We start from the raw sequence: 9,190 nt of genomic DNA on the forward strand, positions 1-9,190 counted from the left end.
GGATTGGGTTTTCAAAGGTTGAATTTCAAAAAATTATTTTCAACCACGTGCTCAGTTTGAAGTATTTCTCTTAAAAAGTGTGGCACACCGAGTCTCCCGCGCCGAATTTGTAAGTCTTCTGAATACTTTTTGTCTGTTTAGAAATTGAAATACTGTGGATTCTTTAGATATTGGTCTGAATTTAAATTTGGTATTTATTTTATGTGGATGTGATGTTTGGATATAGAAATTGTATATATGTGTGATAAATATGTGTCCACTTCAGTGAATAAGTGTTGTATGTATGAGATGTTTCAAGTTCTAGTTGAAGTGTGATAGTGATAGTAGGATCAGAGTGCGTAGCGGTAGCGTAGTGGGGTAGATGTTACACGACCAGCCTATTAGATGGAAATTTCAGGGATGAAATTTCTTTAAAGGAGGTAGAGTTGTAACACCCTGAATTTGGGCCTAGAAGTTTTGGGCCTTGAGCATGGGAGCGGTTGAAGGCAGCTTATAATATTTTGTTGTGCATGTAAATTTCGTTAATGAAGCCTTGTTTTAGTGGTTAAGTGTGCTGAGAAGTGTTGGAGAAGTCCTGGGTTCAAACCTGGACTCTAGCAAAATTTTGGTTTAAGGTGAATCAAACCCTAGGTGTAGTAGGTAGGCCTTAAGAATATTGTTGGGGAAATTGTGTCACAAAAAGCCTTGTGGTCTAATGACAAAGTAGCGCCACATAAGAGGCAGGAAGGTGGCATCATAGAGTTGGCAAGGAGGTCCAGGGTTCGAAACTCATAGCAATCAAAGAGCATTTATTTTGCTATGTTAGGACGGCAAGAGTTGGTGTTGGTTTTAAACTCTGGTGATGGAGGGATCCCATATCGGGAAGCTAACATAAGAGTAGATGGAGAGCTGGCTTTAAATAAAGCAAACCATGAGGAGAGTAGGCATACCCTTCTTGGCTGATCCCTTTCGCTTTATGGCGTGCTCATTTGGGTTGGGCGTCGGCTAAGAGTGCTCGGAGTGCGGATTAACTCCAGTCTCCTATCAGGTGTGTACTTCTCACTACTCTAGTCAGAGGATGGCTACTTGGCGCGATGGGCGAAAGGGGCCATGTGGGCCCAATGGGCCTCTGAGCCCAAGATAAGTTGTTTGATTGTGTAGTAAATATTGGACTAGGCTAGGTGAATCTCATATCTGTGGCTAGATTTGGGCTAAAAGGGCCACACGAGCGTGTGGGCCCATTTGGGCCGAGAATGGACTTTAGGTCCATTCGTATTGTTATCCCTGTTTAGAATACTTTAGTTTACCAAATTACTGAAATATCCTCAATTTGTAAAATTACCAAAGTATCCTCAATTTACAGAATTATTGTTTTACCCTCGATTTACAGAATTACTGTTTTACCCTTATTTACAAAATTACCGTTTTACCCTCGATTTATAGAATTACCATTTTACCTTCGATTTATAGAATTACTATTTTACTCTTGATTTACAGAATTACCATTTTACCCTCGATTTACAAAATTACTGAAACACCTTTGGTTTACAAAATTACAAAAATACCCCCGGTTTGTAAAATTACCAAAATACCCCTGGCTTGTAAAATTACCAAAATACCCCTGATTTGTGAAATTATCGAAATACTCTCGATTTGTAAAATATCAAAAACTCCTGTAGGGTAGAATTACCGAAATACCCCTGCAGGGTAGAATTACTAAAATAACCCTGTAGGGTAGAATTACCGAAGTACCCTTGTAGGGTAGAATTACTGAAATACCCCTGTAGGGTAGAATTACCGAAATACCCTTGTAGGGTAGAAATACCAAAATACCTCTATAGGGTAGAAGTACCGAGATACCGTTGTGGCGTAAAATTACCATTTTGCCCCTAGGGTGTTAAATGACTGTTTTGCCCTTGTGGGCAAGTGACTGACTTGGACTGTGTGGTTGACGGATTTGATTGTGAATATATGTTGGTGATATGAATGACTTGACTGTGATTGTTTGATTCAAATATGGGCATGACATTCTGCATACATGACATGTTGCATGGGTTGGGTTTTATAAATGGAGGAAGTACTAAAAGCGCTATGCCCCAGTTTACCGAAAAGGGCTTTGCCCAAGTTTATCAAAAAGGGCTTTGCCCCAGTTATTAAAAGAGGCTAGGCCTCCAGTTATACGATAAATCAGCTATGCTGTCAGTGGAGAGTTTGGTTGGATGGGTTGAGTTATTCCCACATGGAGAGCTTGGTTAATGCGAATTCGAGAGTAGCGGATGGTGGGTTAAGTAGTCTCCCCAAATGGGCTTGCATACATTCATTGGTATTTCATGTGATATTGTAATGGGCCTATGGGCCATACCGTTTACAGTAAAGGCTTCGGCCCAGTTATTTGATTTATGAAAAGGCTCCAGCCTAGTAACCGTTAAACGAAAGGCTTCAGCCCAGTAAATGTCGAGACTGAATAGGGCTTTGGCCCAAATTGTACTAGTACCGTGTTATTCACTGTTTGTTTGTTATTGGGATTACACACTGAGTTTTCGTAAACTCACCCTGTTTCTAACTGTGCAGGTAATCCCTAAGCTTAGATGGTTTGGAGCTGTGAGGGACTCAGAGATGGCCACACTGCTGTCTATGTTTCTTTTAATTGCAATTAGATTTTGTTTTGGGTTTCTAAATTATGTAATAAGGCCATAGGTGGGTTTTAAGTTTTAATTTGGATTGTGATTTCTTATACTAAACTGCTTGTCTAGGAAAACTCGAGATTTCAAAATGGCATGATTTTTCTAAGGAACATGAGCTTCCAACAACAAAGTTTTCAAAATGCTTCCGCGATTTTAAATGAGGTAATATACCAAAGGCAAACAAATTGGTAAACGTTTTGATGGGAACTGTGGTTTAATAATAAATTTAGATTCAGTAATGGATTTTCACCGAAAAGATCAAATTTGAAAATTGGTTTGATGTGACGCACCAGATTCGGCCATAACGTCTAGGCCGGGTTTGGGGTGTTACATAAAATGTGAAATAAATGAAATGTATGGACTTGTATGAACACTAGGAATGTTCAGCCTAAGCGTGGTGTGTGCAAATTTTGCATGTTTTGTGTTTTGTGCAATTTGGACTAAATTGTAAAAAGTGTAAAATATCAGGGGTAAAATGGTAATTTTCCCATTTATGTATTTTTGGACTAAATTGAGTGAAAATATGTTTGAATGATTTTAATTTGAATATGTTTAGATCAAGAACCAAAGAAATCGGATTTGGATCGGGGGAAAACTAAAGTTGTCGACTAGTCGTCCTGCTCCGTTTTTTATCATCCGAGGTAAGTTTATAAGCAAATAGATATTGTGAATTCTAATTATATATGAGTTTATAAGCTAAAATTAAATTATATGAGATTATATATGTGAAAGCCAAATGTGAATATGCTTGGTAACTAAGTCTACGAGTTCGATTCGATCGAGTTATGACGTCTGAAAGCCCCGTTTGAACCATAAGATTCTGATATGTGTTTTCGTGTATGACCATGTCTGGGAAATTGGCATCGATATATGTGTTTTCATGTAAGACCACATCTGGGACGTTGGCATCGATATGTGGTTACGAGTAAGACCATGTCTGGGACATCGGCATCGTATTTGATTCGTGTAAGACCCTGTCTGGGACAGTGGCATCGATATGAGATAGAATGTAAGACCACATCTGCGACATTGGCATTGTATGATATATGTAATTATCCAAGTAATCTATTCGATTTCGAATGGTTCAAAGGGCAATATCAAGTTAAAATTGAATGTGATATCGAGCTAAAATGTCAGGTATGTGCTAAGTTAGTTGATTTGAAAGTTCAGGTAAGTATATAATTTAGATGAACGAATGAAATATGCATTATGAAATTGAGAATTATATATATGCTTATGAACTTATGTGCATTCGGCCAAGTTACTATAATTAAATATTGTTCATCTGATGATATATGAGTTTCAAGTTTGTAAAATGTGTATTTGACTAAAGATTATTTAATTTGGTTTAGTTGATTAAATACAAATGTCCATTTGATTATTACTTGCTTATGACTTACTAAGATATGATAGCTTATTGTGTCTGTATATGTTTTCCTTTATTTTATAGATTTTGGAGTCAAGTTACGAGCTCAGGGATCGTCAGCAAAGTCCATCACACTATCGATTGTCTTCAGTATTTTATAATCTGAATTTTTGAAACTATGGCATGTATAGGCTGGATTATATTTTCAAATGTTTGATTTTTGGTTAATGTATCATGAGCCATTCGAAAATAGCTTAATACTTTGTTATGTTAGGATTTAATGCTTTGTTTTGATGATGGTTATGCTTGGTTGTGATTTTGGTGTTTCAGCCATTATATATCTTCATGTGAATTATGGTTGATTATAATGCTAATGGTTGATTATAATGCTAATGGTTGTATATATATTTGGACTTGGTTTGAACCTATATTGAAAGTGTATCCAAGGTTTATGATGTTGTGGAGTTTATTTATGTGTTTCGGCCAAAAGATAAATAATGGTTGATAAATGAGCTAAGGTATATCATGTACTAGTTAGGTAATAATCAAATATATGCATGGGGTATATTCGGTGTTCACTTATGGTCTATATTAATGATATGTGAAATTCATGATTTGTTCGTCATGGTAAGTCTTACATATTGGGATTTAGCCTTTATAATAGGGAATTGGGTTGAAGGTAAATGATAATGTGCCAATGTATTTGGTTATGATTTGTTAGTTGAACTCATATGCATATATTATATTTATATATGTGCTTATATTATGGTTGTTAATGTAGTGAATTGGTCAAGTAAAGGCAAGTTGATATATTATTTAGATTTATTAATGTGCTAGTAAACTAGATATTTTACGAATCTATCAATTGTGATCGATAATGTTGGTTAAATTGTCAGTTGTTTTAGTTCATAGTAAATGTGTGATAATGGATATGACTTGATATTAAATCTTGATTAGTGTATTGGTTATGTATTTGTATTTTAAATATGGAAAAATTTTGGCATGTGAGTTCGTGTATAGTTTTGTGACTTAAATAAATGTATAAAGCATTTTTATTCATAAAGACTATTATCAATGCCGCTTATGATAATAGATATAAAGATTGTTATATGATTTGTTTGGGTTAATGAGTGTATGTATAAAATTATGAAACAAAATGTTTGGTTCTTACTTAGTATTGAATCCTATTATAACAATGAATACATAATATATGTATGTCTTTTTAAAGCATACTTATATGATTTTGAAGAATGAATTAAACTTCTGTTATGATTTATAAAGTAGGTTAAATTGTTAATCGGCCATAGGTTTTATTTATGTTAATATGACTTTTGTGAAATTGTGAATGTTCTGAACCTATGTTTTGTTCGGTAATGCCTCATAACCCTAATCCGGTGACAGATACGGGTTAGGGGTGTTACATATAGACAATCACTTTGGTACCCACAAGATAAGATCGAAACTTGTCAAAAGCAAACACAATAGAAAGTAACTCTTTCTCTATTATCGTATAATTCAATTGAGCTCCCATTAGAGTCTGACTTTCGTAGTAGATGGGGTGAAAAACTTTGTTCCTTAGCTAGCCCATGACAGCTCCTATTGCGAAGTCACTTGCATCACACATCAATTCAAATGGCAATTCCCAATCCGGTGTGACAATGATTGGTGCTGAAACTAACCGATTCTTCAAATTATTGAAGGCTATCAAACACTCTTCATCGAATTTGAATGTCGTGTCCTTCTCCAATAATTTGCATAAAGGTTTATTAATTTTGGAGAAGTCCTTGATAAATCTTCGATAGAAATCGGTGTGTCCAAAAAAGCTTCTAACACCCTTTGTAGATGTTGGAGATGGGAGTTTCTCAATAACATCTACCTTTTTTTTAATCGACCTCGATTCCATGTCTCATTATCCAATGCCTAAGAACAATACCTTCTCGTACCATGAAATGACACTTTTCCCAGTTGAGTATGAGGTTGTTTCTTCGCTATGCCTTAGTACCTTGGCTAGATTGTCTAAGCAATCATTGTATGTATCTCTAAATACTGAAAAATCATCCACAAACACTGCAAAATACTTCTCAACCACGTCAGTAAAAATGGACATCATACATCTTTGAAATGTAGCAGATGCATTACACAAACCAAATGGCATGCGTCTAAATGCAAATGTACATACCAGCATGTGAACGTTGTTTTCCGTTGATCTTTTGGTGCTACTGTAATCTATCTATACCTCGAGTATCCATCGAGAAAATAGTAATAGTCTTGCCTCGCGAGTCTATCTAGCATCTGGTCAAAGAACGGCAAAGGAAAATGATCTTTCCTTGTCATCTTGTTTATCTTCAAGTATTCTATGCAAATTCTCTATCCCGTAACCATTCTGGTTGGTATTAGCTCAGTGTTTTCATTCTCTACGACCGTAATACCTCTTTTCTTTGGCACGCACTAGACCAGACTTACCCACGAAGTATCTGAGATGGGGTAAATTATAATCGCATCCTACCACAGAATGATTTCTTTCTTTACCATGTTCTTCATGATAGGGTTCAGTCTTTGTTGTCCATCAATCATCCCTTTCTCGCCATCTTCCAAAATGATCTTGTGCATGCATACAGATGAACTAATGCCATGAATATTGGATATGGTCCATCTGATAGCCTTCTTGAATTGTTTCAACACTAGGATGAGTTTCTCTTCTTACTCTTCGGTCAATTCTGCTGAAACAATCACAGGCAAAGTAGAAGCGTTACCTAAGTAAACATATTTTAAATGTGAAGGAAGTAACTTGAGTTCTAAATTAGGTGACTTATCAATTGATGCTTTTAGTTGGATATAACTTCTGCTTTCTAACTCCAAAGATTCAAAGTGGGATTGCAGATTAAATCCCCTTTGATTAGCTTCTAGCAAAGCTAAGTATTCCTTTCCCTCTTCATCACTTGAAGGGTCTGATGTCAAAATTTGCTCTAATGGGTCCTTATCAAAGTTAAGTTCTCTTTCCATAATTAATTCTTCTAAATTGGAAACTGTAGAACAATCATCAAGTGTGTCAGGAAATCGCATAGACTTAAAAACATTAAATGTTACCTGATCATCCTGAACATGCATGGTGAGCTCACCCTTCTATACATCAATAAGGGTCTTTCCAGTTACTAGGAAAGGCCTTGCTAGGATGACCAACACTTCTTTGTTTACTTCAAAGTCTAGAATAACAAAGTCAGCAGGAAAAATATATTTTCCTACACGTACCAATACATCCTCGATTTTTCCTTCTAGATGTACTAAAGATCGATCTACTAATTAAAGTGTAACTGTAGTGTGTCTAACTTTTCATATCCCCAACTTTCTAAATATGGACATGGGCATCAAGTTAATACTCGCACCCAAATCACATAATACTTTTCCACAATATGTTGCTTAATGTTGCAATGTATGATAAAGCATCCAGGATCCTTCAACTTTGGAGGTTGTTTGTCTTGAAGATATGCACTGCATTCCATTGTCAGGGCTACCGTCTCAAATTCTCCAAGTCTTCATTTTTTTAGGCAGGATATCCTTTATTAATTTGACTTAGCTCGGCATTTGTTCAAGTGCTTCAACCAACAGAATGTTGATATGAAGTTGCTTGAGTACATCTAGGAACTTCTTTCTTTGAGGGTAGGGTGGTGGAGGATTCTTTATTGGAAGTGGTTGATACATCTTTTGTGGCAACTTTGCATCTAACGAAGTTGTTAGTTTACCAGAATTAATTGGTTCAGAAGTTACCTTATCGAATTTTGCAGATTCTTGTTCTAGTGAAACTAGAATTTCAACACTCGGTTGAACTCCCACTGAGTTTTGAACATCAACTGGCTCCTCTTCAGCTTCAACAGTGTTAGGTTCTACTGTCTTTCCACTCCTCAATGTCAACTCTTTACAATGCTCCTTCCCAAGATTCCTCAGATTCTCTGTATCACTAGGCAAAGCACATTATGGTCGGTTCCTTAGCTCTATAGCAAGTTGACCTACTTAATTCTCCAAATTCCTTAAAGTGGCATCATTTTTTGCCATATATTCCTTCAATTGGCTCTCTAAGCTATTGGAAGGTTCAGCTTGAGTTGGTTTCTGAACTTGTTAGGAGAAAATAGGTGGTTGGGCCGGTCTAGGTTGTGCATAAGAGTTACTGGTTCCAGCCCCTTGGTTACTCCAGGAAAAATTCGAGTGGTTTCGCCATGATGTGTCATAGAAATTGGATTGCAGTCCTTGCCTTCCTCGGTTTTGGTTCTAATTACCCATGTAATACACAGATTCTAGGGTCGATGGACATTCTTTGAACAAATGTCCTTCCTCACAATAGACACAGGCTATATTTTCAAATTGGTTTGGTGGCTGAGTTGCAAAACTATTAAACCTATTAGTGGTAAAATTTTTAAGCATTGAAAAAATCGAAGATACCTGAGACGCGAGTGAAGTGAGAGCGTCTAGTTCATGTACTCCAGTGACTCATCTTCCTGACGCTACTCAATTGGTTGGCCATTGATAATTGTTGCTAGCAATCCTCTCAATGATTTCATAAGCCTAATTATAAGACATAGAAAGGAGAGCAGTGTTAGTAAAAGCGTTTACTACCATCCTCGTGTGAGCATTGAGACCATTATAAAATGTCTCAAGTTGGATGCAATAAGGGATTCCATGATGAGGGTATTTTCGTAATAATTCTTTGTACCTTTTCCATGCCTCATACAAGGACTCGTCATCAATTTGTTGGAAAACAGTGATCTCAATTCCTCAACTTTGCATTCTTGCTAGGTGGGAAATACTTCATGAGGAATCTTTCTGCTAACTCTTGCCATGTTGAAATGTAATTTGGTGATAATGAGTTCAAGCAGGCTTGAGCTCTGTCCCTTAGTGAATATGGGAATAGCTTTAATCGTAGCACATCTTTAGGTACTCCAGCTAACTTGAAAGAATTGTTCACCTCCATAAACAGTCTTAAGTGAACATGAGGATCTTCGGTAGGCATTCCACTGAACTATCTAAAGTATCTGGAACATAACTGGCTTCAGCTCAAATTTTTGTGCCTCGATTTCAGGTCTCCTAATACCCGAATTAAGATCATGAAACAATGGCACGGCACATTGTCTTAGAGCTCTATCCTTATCAGCAGCAATAAGGATAGGAT

General features: G+C 36.6%; 1 non-coding gene across 1 annotated transcript; it reads left to right on the top strand.

Moving 5' to 3' along the window:
• The first annotated feature begins 8,695 nt into the window (after nt 1-8,695).
• Nucleotides 8,696-8,803, top strand: LOC128291176 (small nucleolar RNA R71). The gene has a single exon (XR_008280952.1). It is a non-coding gene; the product is annotated as a small nucleolar RNA R71 (small nucleolar RNA).
• Nucleotides 8,804-9,190: the final 387 nt, after the last annotated feature.

The sequence above is a fragment of the Gossypium arboreum genome, chromosome 3 (assembly GCF_025698485.1).
Source record: "Gossypium arboreum isolate Shixiya-1 chromosome 3, ASM2569848v2, whole genome shotgun sequence".
In the NCBI taxonomy this organism is placed as follows: Eukaryota; Viridiplantae; Streptophyta; class Magnoliopsida; order Malvales; family Malvaceae; genus Gossypium; species Gossypium arboreum.